Source organism: Portunus trituberculatus, chromosome 41, assembly GCF_017591435.1.
Source record: "Portunus trituberculatus isolate SZX2019 chromosome 41, ASM1759143v1, whole genome shotgun sequence".
Taxonomy (NCBI): domain Eukaryota; kingdom Metazoa; phylum Arthropoda; class Malacostraca; order Decapoda; family Portunidae; genus Portunus; species Portunus trituberculatus.
The window spans coordinates 29,600,728-29,610,727 of record NC_059295.1 but is presented as its reverse complement, the minus strand read 5'-3'; the positions used below and the strand labels follow the sequence as shown (position 1 = coordinate 29,610,727).

General features: G+C 34.8%; 1 long non-coding RNA gene across 4 annotated transcripts in view; it reads right to left on the bottom strand.

Moving 5' to 3' along the window:
* Positions 1 to 10,000, bottom strand: part of LOC123516827 — a 118,803-nt gene that overhangs the window by 57,089 nt on the left and 51,714 nt on the right. For 2 of the 4 annotated variants that reach the window (XR_006678290.1, XR_006678291.1), the window contains exon 1: positions 1,670 to 1,866. This is a non-coding gene — a long non-coding RNA (uncharacterized LOC123516827). Of the gene's footprint in view, positions 1 to 1,669; positions 1,867 to 5,217; positions 5,393 to 10,000 lie in introns of those variants that run through there. The other 2 variants (XR_006678292.1, XR_006678293.1) reach the window with 2 other exon arrangements.

Sequence of the window (10,000 nt, the reverse complement as noted above, 5' to 3'; positions counted from 1 at the left end):
ATTTCTAGCACATCCAGGTTAATGCAAAATAGTCAAAATTAGTGTGGTTCAACATTTTTTTTCATTTAACTTCTTGTCCACAAATTTATATTCTGTTTTCTTTATGCTTCCTAAGTACTATGATAACTAAACGGGTGATCTCTATTTATCAGAAGACTGGAAGCTGAGGAAATCCCTAATAACAACAACTACAACCTAACATTTCATCATATTTAAAGAAATACCGCATAAGAAAGTAGTTGGAATACAGAAGAATATAACAAGTTTATTTTTTTTTATCATATCACGCGCAAGTAATCAATGCTAATATATTCAGAAAGTTGTTTAGTAGTTAATAGCAGGACTTATGAACTTTCGGTCTTAAATCAGGTATTTTTCATTATTATTTCTCATTTTTTGTCGTGATGCTCTCTCTCTCTCTCTCTCTCTCTCTCTCTCTCTCTCTCTCTCTCTCTCTCTCTCTCTCTCTCTCTCTGGGTGTCTTTCTCTTGTCTAAAAACTTCGAAGGATTTTCATTTGTTACTGTATATAAAGTTGACAAAGTTTGTAATCTTTGTTAATGCGCGTTTTTTTTTTCTTTTCTTTTTTTTCTTTTTTCTACTTCATCTTTTACTCGAGCTTTTATGAGGCCACCGCGCTCACCCCAGCCATTCTCACGTTACTGAGAGCACGAGTGTCGTGTAAAGATAGCATAATGGCGCAGGGAAACTGACCATCGAGATAATCTTTGCCGAGGAAAATTCTTTAATACTTCCCTGACGAAAACTGCAAGACGAAACACTATATGATTTACTTCTAACGTCAGATTTTGTTAGTGTCTTCATATGAAATACAAAAGTAGAAAAGGAGCAGTCGTTATACGGTGTACGATGCTTTTCTTAGTTCCCTGCGTCTAAGAGAGAATAGCAAAAAGAAGAAAAAATTCCGCGGTGCGTTTGGTAAAATAAAGAAGAACATTATACAAATCAAGAAAAGCAGAAAAACAAATCTAAAACAAAAAACAGCAATAATAAGAACTAACAACAAACAACCACAATAATAAAAATAATAATAATAATAATAATAATAAAATAATTAATAGTAGTAAAAATAATAATAAATTAAATAATAATATTATTATTGTTATTATTATGATCATTATTATCATTATTATTATTATTATTATTATTATTATTATTATTATTATTATTATAAAAACCCATGATAAGGCATTAAGGAAAAAGCATACAATTGCTATAAGTCTGAGGAGAGTCGCCGGTGAGCGGATATAGGTATTGGTTATTAAGCTTTCGAAAAATAAGAAAAAAAAAAAACAGGAAATTAATATCTGAAAAAAAAAATAATAATAAAAAACAATCAAAACCACAACAACAATGTGGAAACTTTTGTTATATTTAAGAGAATCAAAAAGCAGTTGTTATGAATAGAGATGTAGATGAATGGAGTGGATTGTGTATTAAGTTGTTAATGCTGAGTCACTAGGGAGATCTAAGTAAATATTTGAGCTTATTCAAGGTTAGGCACGGTTCACAATGTAGCCTAGGTACTGCATCTACTTGTACGGGATAGTTACTGAAAATCAATTTTGATTGGTATTCAAAAAACATTTACTACTTATTATGGGAATAGATATGACATAGATAATAAATGAGAAAGCACTACCACTTACTTTACGTTGCCATTTAGCAAATGTCGTAAGTCCCTTCTATATCTGCTGCTGAACAGTTTAATCTAGGGCAGCAATCCTTTTCTTTGTAAGTCCGGTGGTCTTGACATTTCTATGATATCAAGTAATTCATAGCTGAAGCGTAAACAATCCTTGATGTGTTCCCTGTGTTGGCTACCTGTGAACTGCCCTGATATTTGCTGATTCGTGTTCATGAGCGTTACGTTAGTGCTTCGTTTGAAATAGTTCATTGCTTTATTTGTAATGTTAAAAGCTTAGAAATCATTTGATGGTTACACAAACAGTCATGTAAATATTACAAAAGAATTATCACTTCTGTATTTAACTTTTATTTACTAACTATACCTAATTAACTACCCAACAGTACTGTACGTAGATAATGATACCTACTCAACTCCCTCGTTGATAAATGTATCACACACACACATTGAGAAAAATGTAATTGATGATCAGTCCTTAAAATTTCTTCCCTTCTTTCAATATAATCTAATTCTAGCGATTTACGTCAGCCAAACTCAATAATTTTCACATCACAAAGCTGTGCATGATATAGAAATGTTGAGAGGAACTTTGATAATACTTAAGATCCTTAAATCATTTTCCTTTCTTCTATCATGACTTATTTCCAGGGAGTTTCCTCTGAGCCTCCAGAACCTCCACGTGGTGGTAACAATAGAATTCGACTGATAGGAGCGTTCCCGAAAAACACTGCTTTCATTTCCCAAGGGGCAACTGCAGTCGACTATAATCCCTGTGACCCGCGCGCACTCTAGCCAGAACAGGACTAGGCCTCAACACTGTTAGTCTTCCATCTGCACTTTAAGAAAACCTCGGTGCATTTTTGTTGTTTTTTTGGTGAGTTACGTAGGAATTTCTTATCAAAGTACCCATGGACAAACTTGTGGACAAACAAATTGATGGATATGACGTTATTGAATTACAGATTGAAATCAAGTAAGAAACACGATTTATTTCATTTCGAAATTACGGGACGCTTTAAAAGTAATCTACAACTTAAAAAAAAAGGAATAAGAAAATAAGGTGAATAAAGATGTGCTCACAGTCTGAACTGCTTTTAACATTCTTCTGAGTGTTTCTATTTACTTCCTTGACAACAAACTGCAAGAGATTCCTTGAAACATGTAAAAGGTCGACTAAACGGACCTGTCTCATCTTTGCTACTCCTGAAATGCGAGAACATAATTACATAGTTACAGAAGGGTTTCAGTCTATTTTTCTCAGTAATTTTTTTTTCTAACTTCTGGTAAGGTTGAAATACTTTGAAACTTTCTTATTTCTACATAAAGCTTCTCGACGACTCTGCTTGAAGTTTTTGGTTTTATTTTTATGCTCTTAATTCCATTGTTATGTAACAATATGAAACAGATACTTATGAATATATATATATATATATATATATATATATATATATATATATATATATATATATATATATATATATATATATATATATATATATGAAACAAATATCCTGTTAATGATAAATTCTTTTATATACGACTTTTCTTTGATATATGTACATACTTATCTGTAGCAGCATAGAATTTCGTACGTCTACATAAGTATACCTAATCTAACCTGATCTAAGGTAGACAACCTAACCTAACTAATTCTAACCAAACCTACATTTAATCTATCCAACTCTAACTTAACTTTTATGTAATATAATATAAAATAATATAATGTAATAAAACCTAACGTAACCTAATATAACCTAACTATTCTATCCGTATCAGTAAATTAATTCAAACCATAAATAGGAAAACATGGCACAAAAATTCGAGCTCATAAACGTAAACAAGAGTTACTAATAATTAGGGAGGAGGAAATGTCGGAGTTCTTAATTAAGGTGATGGTGAAGTGAATGAAACTCCCGGTGGACTTAATGTGGATCTAAAAATACTGCCTATTATAACCTGCCGCGGTAACACAAGCTTCACCTTCGTGCCTATACTCTTATTACCCTTATGCCACACAAAGCAGGAGGGTGAAGCGTAGAAGAATCTGACTGAGATAGGTAACTAAGAGAGGCTTCAAGATCATGTTCTCGATTACCTTGTTGTTTTATCGCAAGTAATTTCAACAGGATCTATCTAGTAGAAGTTAATGGACGTTTTTCAATAGTGAGTTCATTATTCTAGCGGTGAATTACTGGTAACAAGCAAGCTTTTTTCTGTATTTGCACTGTTTACAAGGTTGTTTTCATGCTTTTGGTGGTAGTTTAAGGTGAATTCTGCACCGCCATAAAGGATTGAGTGTGTTTTTTTTTTTCAGGGAATCTTCAAAATATTGACACAGACAGACAGACAGACGCAGACGGAGACAGACAAACGCACATACACACACACAAAAAAAAATACATAAATATATAAATAAATAAATATACAAATAAAAAAATAGAGGAAAGAAAGAACAACGACAAAAACAACTCAAGAAATCTGTGCGACTGCCGGATTCATAAGCGCTAACCATTAAACGAACGAGTCTTAACAATTGACCCTCAGGCCTGAGCTGAACGCTGTTATCATAAAAATCGCATCAAGCTTTTAAGAGTGCAAGGATTTGTGCCGCTAGGCGATGAGGGCATCCTGGATCACGGCAATACGTGCGGACACTTCATCTCAATGACCGGAAAAGATGATCGCTGAGTCATAATCTTCTGATCGGATGGAGATATTAGAGGAGTATCAGTATTCCTCATGAGTGAACATTGTTCGTTGCACTCATTCACAGGTATATTATGAAAAAGTGCTACTAACATGAATAGGAAATGGTGTGATGGGTGGAATATGTTAAGAAATCAGGAATTCACTAACATTTTTTTAGAAAACAAATGAGTTTAAGCCATTTGTTCCATTGTAAGATATGTTATAAAAAGGTGCTTCTAACATGAATAAAAGATAGAGTGACGGGTGGAATATGGTGAAAAATCAAGACTCCAATGAAAAGTTTGTTTTAGTTTATTTCCACAAAACATTAATGAGTAAAGGGTGTCTGTTGCACTCGAAGTTGATGTGCAAATAGGCGGTTATTGATATAAATAGAAGATGGTGTGATGGGTAGAATATGGCGAAATATTAGAATTTCCTTAACAACAGATGATTTAAAGAACAATAATAACTGAAGGTTGTTCTCTGCACTCAAATGGGTGCTCTTAATGCGCGATACCTAAGACTACCATAGATGTGAAGTAACTATTCACTTCACACAAAGATTTACTCTGAATAGACGACGCCCACTACCAAACTAAAGAGGAGGAAAACAGTAAATGTCAATTAATATTTGATCCTTATAAATCCATAATGAAATGAACAACAACTGACTATGAAATTCTAGTGACTAAAAGAGAAAAGAATCCGCCCATCTCTCTCTCTCTCTCTCTCTCTCTCTCTCTCTCTCTCTCTCTCTCTCTCTCTCTCTCTCTCTCTCTCTCTCTCTCTCTCTCTCTCTCTCTCTCTCTCTCTCTCTCTCTCTCTCTCTCTCTGTAGGCAAAGCACATCGGGACTTACCTTGTGAAGGCCAGGATGCGTTCCAGACACTTGGCGAGAACCCCATGGATGTCGATAAAGGCCAGCTGGTGCACGGAGGCAGTGGGGAATTCCTTACATCATTGCCTTCAAGACCCAACATTCTGGAGGCCAACAGGTGCATTATGCCATTCAACTGGTCAATGCTGTACTCACTCTTCAGAGAAAAAAAATATGAGTTATATAAAAAAAACTCGAACCAGTCCGTGGATTATGTATAGCATAGTAAAGACTTCATGATTATGCTTGCTGGTAACAGAATATAAGGTAAGTCGAAACATTTCTTATTTACCCGTTGGGATGGGCAAAAATTCTCATACTGGTCTGTGCTTTATATATAATATAATAAAGACATATCTTGTTGATGACACAGTATAAGCTAAAAATTACATAAAAAATTAATTACCATATATTCTGAATTATATATATATATATATATATATATATATATATATATATATATATATATATATATATATATATATATATATATATATATACACACACTCACACATTTGCTTGATAATTGTGGTATATACATATAGCAATATTTAAGCTAAAAGTACAAAAACCCGATATCAAAACCATGTTTCTAGTTACCCTTCATATGTTCACGCGAGAGAGAAATGGTAAAAGGGAAAGAATATATTGAACGCAGGAAATAGAAAGAACAAAATACGGACCATGATGAAGCATTTACAAATAGGGGTCAGCATCCCTTTACAGTGTAAATGAAATGCAGAGCAGGTGGAAACACTTATAAAATGAAAGCAGTGCAGGAGGAAATTGAATCAAGGTAGGGAAATGTGTGAACTTGTGAGGAAAGAGCTTGCACTGAAAAAAATGTTCTCTCCCCTACGAAAAAAAAAAAAACTCGAGTAAAAGAATATATTGATATAAAAATTGAAATAAATGCAACTTTGCAATGTCAGCATTGAAAATGATTACGAAAATCTGAATTTATACTGAGTAAAAACTCGTAAATATAAGCATTAGACTGAAACTGACGGGAGAGAGAGAGAGAGAGAGAGAGAGAGAGAGAGAGAGAGAGAGAGAGAGAGAGAGAGAGAGAGAGAGAGAGTTATGATGACAAATGTTAGACGAGAAATGCTAGACAGCCGCCTGACGTCTTTTAACTTAAGGTAAGACTCTTGTTGTCGTTATAAAGAACCGTGAAGCAAAGCAGATTGTGTGAGAGGGGCAAACCTAATACTTTGGTATCTTTGCATTAAATAATTACGTAGATGCAAGTGAGTAATCCTCACCTCTGTTTATTCTTTCCTGTAGACCTTTGTACATGTAAATATGGATTCGTAAGAGATACAAAACATGAAAATAAAAAATAAAATATCCTACTTAATTCGATTTTTCTTCTTTGAATAAAGAAAAATGCAAAATTCATCTCATTTATATGAGTACATTCACTCCAGGGCAGCGTCGTCCAAAGGAAGGAAGAGAAAATCATCTAAAACTATAACAAGACCTTTAAATTTTTCGGTTTGGGGTTTCATAAAAGTTTAATTTAAGAAATATGTCATCTATAATCTAGACTGTGGCCCTCAGCTGACAATACTTACTAAAAAATAGGTAAGTGATTCACTTATTCTGTATGAACTGAAGACATAGACTGTGACAGCGAGCTAAGTGATTAAAACAAAAACAGTTGCACAGAGAACAACTACCACGTCAAAGGCATCTGTAAAATATTTTATGTGTCTACAGGTTTTGAGCAATAAAAAAAGCAGATTGACTAAAGAAAAGAGAGTGGGAGGTGATGAAAGGGAGGAAGAAAGCCGATGTCAGACCTCGAAATCTATTCATAAGAGGAGTAACACAAAATGCCACTCGCAATACTGAAGCAGGATGAGGAGTACTGGAGACTCATAAGGTAAGGGGAATGTGATGAGTAGAATATTCGATGTTGAATACGATGGCATTACAGCTGCTACTCTTATTATGACTGTACGAAGCATATTACTGCGTAGTAACATTATCACAACAACAACAACAAAATTAACAACAACAACTACTACTACTACTACTGCTGCTATTATTACTACCACCACTACTACTACTACTACTACTACTACTGCTGCTACTATACATTTTGCTGATGCTGCTACTGATGTTGCTGCTACTACTACTACTACTACTACTACTTTACATACTGCTACTGCTGTTGCTACTACTATTACTACTCTTACTACTACTACTACTACTTTTGTTACTATTACTACTACAAATACATCTATCACCAGACTCAGAGTGAAAAAATATATGAACAGCAAACCACAACAATAGATAAAATCTCATAGCAACATTTATATCTTTGACTTTTAATGAACGTTCAAGAATCCATTGATATTTCCTCGATCCCCGTTGGTCAAGTCATTAAGTAATATATCATCATACTATTCGTCGAGGAGAGAGGGGGAGGGGGGTAAAAAATAACGTGAAGATACTAGACTTCTTTTTTTTCCTGTTGATGCTTATTAGCGTCAATGAGATCGCGTTACAGTAATGTGTGTGTGCCCGTCTGTTCTGGAATTGCGACACATGTAGTTTTTACCAACACATATGATCAGCAACGCTTTAAAGTCAGTTTCAAGAGCAAATACGATAAGCATCATTGACTTACTAATATACATTTTTTTTTTTTACTTTGTATAATGAAATGAGAACGTTAACACTTACTGAATGAGAATGCACTTGATTTCTTCCTGGAAATACGTTGAAATGTAGAAAACAGTATATCGAAGATGAAATGAGAAACTGAATGTCTGAATGTAAGGTATGTGTGTGTGTGTGTGTGTGTGTGTGTGTGTGTGTGTGTGTGTGTGTGTGTGTGTGTGTGTGTGTGTGTGTGTGTGTGTGTGTGTGTGTGTGTGTGTGTGTGTGTGTGTGTAATTCACTGTTTGATCTGGAGTTTAGAGGCTGAAGTAACAACGTAACGAAGAAAGTACTTGAACATTTATTATACGGAGAACAATCCCCCAAAACGCTATTACGCTAGACATGAAAATATCCAGATTTGTAATGTCAAATTATAATCACAATCACGGTATAATGAAATTGCTTTTATTAACCGCTCTCGAAACAGAAAGAAATAAAGTAATTAAATCTGAATAACTGAGACAGTTATATACTACCTGCAGTTCTTTCAGTTTTATAACTTCAAATAAAAGAGTGAGAACCATTGTGTAATTGGACTGCCTTTGGTAATTGCTTGCGAAATGTAAATTTTGCATGAATGAATCAAATTATTTAAGAGAATTATTTTAAATACTGAAGTAACATAAGTGGTGAATAAAAATATTTATTTAATAAAAACGTCTTCCTAATCAACGAGTTTTACTTTCTTTGTGTTTGAGCCTCGACGTGAAAATGTTCATAGAAAGAAGCCGTTCCGCGACCACTGAATGAACGGAATAATTAAAGATGAGTTTGTTCTTAAAATCATATGTTCTTTGTTATTTAATAATATCTAAGAGCAGTTTTTATAATCAATGACATGCGCATATCTTTCACAGAAAGGAGAAACCAGATAAATATAATGCATGGATTTCGCAACAACAAAGATCACACACAGTCTGCCAGTAGAAATACATGGTTTGTTACCCAATAGTAAAGAAACCACCACCTGAGACGTGTTGACAAGAGTAAAGCAGTAAAGCATCTTATTAAATTTTAGTAGTCGAGCTGAAGAAAGCTAGCTTGAAGTGTTAAGACGAATGAGTAAATTATAGAAGAATTATGGACAGACTGCTGATATTCACTAATGAAGCTATAACATGATATATAAGAAGCGAAAGATTTTCTAATTAAATTTCCTCTCTCTCTCTCTCTCTCTCTCTCTCTCTCTCTCTCTCTCTCTCTCTCTCTCTCTCTCTCTCTCTCTCTCTCTCTCTCTCTCTCTCTCTCTCTCTCTCTCTCTCTCTCTCTCTCTCTCTCTGAATGTTCATAATTTACTACAATCAAACCATGAGTGATATAATTCTTCCAACACAAATTCAAATCTGAACACTTCAAAAATAATAAAAAAAAAATAAATGACGTCACTTTTTTTGCTCCATTGAGGTCTCAAGATGGATGACAATCAGTGCAGTGTCGTAAAGTATAATATCTAAAAGTTATGATTAAGCTCCTCTTTTTTTTTTCTTCTTTTGTTTCCTCTTCATCTTTCAACTTCCACATCTGAGTATGACTAGGATTCCATGTCATGGATTACGGATAACAACAGCGCTTCGGTCTTCACCACAACACGTACATGTAAGGGATACCAAACGTCTTGGGTTCCGTAAAAAATAAAAACAAATCTGTCGATCCTCTGCGCCTTCATACAAGCGATTCACCTCTAATGCAGGAAGTGCCTCGCGGTTTAAAAATCTGTGGTGAGTTTAGGATTTTTGTCCACAAACCGAGACTATAATCGCGAGTGGTCAACGTAATTCTCAGATTCTGCAATAACTCCAACCACTCCTCTTCTAATGCTGTGTCAGAATAAGTAGGAACACACAGACAGGCAGAAACACACACACACACACACACACACACACACACACACACACACACACACACACACACACACACACACACCCGGTAGTTCAGTGGTTAGAGCGCTGGCTTCACAAGCCAGAGGACCGGGGTTCGATTCCCCGGCCGGGTGGAGATATTTGGGTGTGTCTCCTTTCACGTGTAGCCCCTGTTCACCTAGCAGTGAGTAGGTACGGGATGTAAATCGAGGAGCAGCAGATCAAACAGTGAA